The sequence below is a fragment of the Pteropus medius genome, unplaced genomic scaffold (assembly GCF_902729225.1).
Source record: "Pteropus medius unplaced genomic scaffold, Ma_sr-lr_union100, whole genome shotgun sequence".
Classification (NCBI taxonomy): domain Eukaryota; kingdom Metazoa; phylum Chordata; class Mammalia; order Chiroptera; family Pteropodidae; genus Pteropus; species Pteropus medius.
In genome coordinates, this window is record NW_024351730.1 from 16,957,070 (window position 1) to 16,960,035 (window position 2,966).

The window sequence follows — 2,966 nt, forward strand, 5'->3', positions numbered from 1 at the left end:
AGTCCAGTCATATTAGATTAGGGCCCTGCCCAGATGACCTCATTTACTTTAATTACATATTTAAAGGCCTTTTTTGACAATACAGTCATATTCTGAGGTACTAGGATTTAGGACTTAAATATATGAATTTTAAGATTACACAGTTTAGCCCACAAGATAGAGAAAGGACCTATGGTAATTTTATTTTATGTTTTAATTTACCTTTTATTCCTCAATAATTGATCCAGGACAACATATACATATAGCAGGCAGCTGCTTATGAGGATCTCAAGTTTCAGTTCTGTTCTCTTTAATAACAGAATATTTCCAATGTTATAGATGAAATTATGGTTAAGGCAGGGATTCTCAATCTCGTCATGATTGACATTTTGACCAAAGAATTCTTTGTTATCCTGTGCAAAGTAAAATGTTTACCAGTATCTCTGGCCTCTACTCACTAGATGCCAGTAGCACTCTTTCACCAGTTGTGACAAATAAAATGTCTCCAGATATTGACAAATGTTCTCAGTGAAGTAAACATTTCCCCCAGTTGAGAATTAGTGAGTTAAGAGATAAATTCTAAGCAGGAGAAAAGTCACTACTTAAACTGACATTTAAGTTAGCAGGAAAAAATGAGACATGAACTTTTAGCATCTGCCACTATATTTTTCTAAAAGTGAATTGATTTATTACATTTTCTATTTTCTATTTTTGAGAACAGAATCATATGAGCATGAGACTGAAAACATACCCATTTTGAACTAGACAGAACACATTTGCTAAGATATGTTAGACTGCCACAGTGAAATTTCCTGAGAGCACTGACTGTAAAACAAAGATTAGCTTCAAAGTTTTAAGATTTTTTTTTTTTGCATATTCTGGAAAAAAATCAATGAAACATTAAAATATGAAAATATTTTTAAAAATAAGTAAATGAAAACATAAAAAACACTTTGCTAATAAGTATAAATGAGTTGACTTTTTCTTAGTTAAAAGAAAATATTTTCATTTAAAATAAGAAATAAAATCTAATTATATGAGGCTCATAATAACACATCTACATCTATATTTCATAGAGGATGAGCAAAATATTATGCAAACACAAATGAAAATGGAGGAGTAAATGCTAATCTCAAGCATAATAAATTTCAAAATAAAAATTAGTTTATTATATAACAAAAGGATTTAACATAAAAATGTAAATTAGCAGAAAAATAGATTTATATAAAGCTTTATATGTAAAATCACAGGTCAATATATTTAATAAATGTTCACTATTTTTAAATAATTTTACTTTGAACTATTTTCATATCACTAGAAGCCAATGACAGAAAAATAAATTAAAATTTATCAAGTATAGGATAGTTGAATAATATAAATAATATGATTAAATTGTGTTTGTGTGTATAGATAGATAGATAGATAGATACATAGAGACATAGATACATACATCTATCTATCGATATAGATATTTATCTATCTATCTATACATAGAGAGAGAGAGAGAGATAAATCAAGATTTGGTTATAGATACCTAAAAGTTAGATAAAATTTTTAGATAAAATTACTGTATCTTTTTTAAATGCCTATAAAACATAAATTTATTCTATTATACACAACCATAATAAAGGATTTAGTGTCTGATCATAGTTTAATAAATTTAGATACTCATTGCAAATAATTTTATAAAAATTTAGAAAAACCTTCTATTTAGTTTAGTATCACTCTCATGAAGACTAGATGAGAAAAAATTTTACAATAGCTCTGAAGACTACAATAAGCCAAAAAATAAAAGTAAATAAAATTCTGAGAAGAATCTCAGCTAAATAAAATATAAATGGACTTGGAATGAGACATACTTTACCTCTGATCTTGCTAAGAATTATTCTGTAAAATGCTCTATCAATTTTTACTTCTACTATAAATATAGGAGAACATTTGCCCTGCATCCTTTACGTTCGGCTGTCACCATATGTGTGAATCTTTCCTTGACTCCTTACTCCTTCTTATGTACATGTAGCTGTAAGTTCACTAAAAACTTTATCCGTTGCATTCTACTGGTGACAGCAAAATATTTCAAAATACTAACCACAATGTTATCTTGCGGCCTTCTATTTATCAAATGGCTTCACTTGAGTGCTAAAGATTCCTTAACCCAATTTCTCAGTTTAAATGGTCAGACATGAATTATTCACTGCTCTGTGTGGAAAAGACACTTATGAAGCAAAAAAAAAGAAAAAAAAGGGAAATAAGTTTTTGATAATTAAAATTTAAAAATATATGCACCTAAATATTGGACTAAAGATGCATACTTGATCAACATTTGTTCCACTCTGCTCAGACTCACTGACTATAGGAAGCAAGTAAAAGAAAGACCACACAACAGGAGCAGTAAGTTCAAAAGAACACAAGACTTCTCATGAGCAAACACAGTCTTTTAGCAGCCCCCAAGAATTCCATGAAACTAGAGTCTTTGTTCATTGTCTTCCTCCTTTAAGAATCAACAGCAGCCAGTATGTTGCCTGATCATTTGCTGTCACACTTTGAATAGACAATCCAGGACATTCAAAATCATCTGAGAATTAACCATTTTCCTGTTTAGAAAAAAAAAGTACATCTCACTGCTAGCCTTAATTTAATATCATGCGTAGGAATGCTACATTTGCTAGAATTTGACATTTTCAGCAATTGAAAATTATTATATTTTGTAAATGGAAATACCACTACTAAAAACAGAATGCTATAAATAGAATGATACCATTTGTTTCTAAAGACTATCGATATACTAGAGTGAAAATAATAATAAAAGTGAGATATTTCATGGCAAACTTTGCGGGTAAGGTTAGGACTATAACCTGGGAGCTATCATGGGTTAAATGCTGCAGCCACAAACGCTGCTGGTGGATATTCTCAGGGCAAATGGAAAATGGGTTAAAGATTGGAATCTATAAACCTAGAGATGTTGGTGGCTTAGAAAGGGTCCTGAA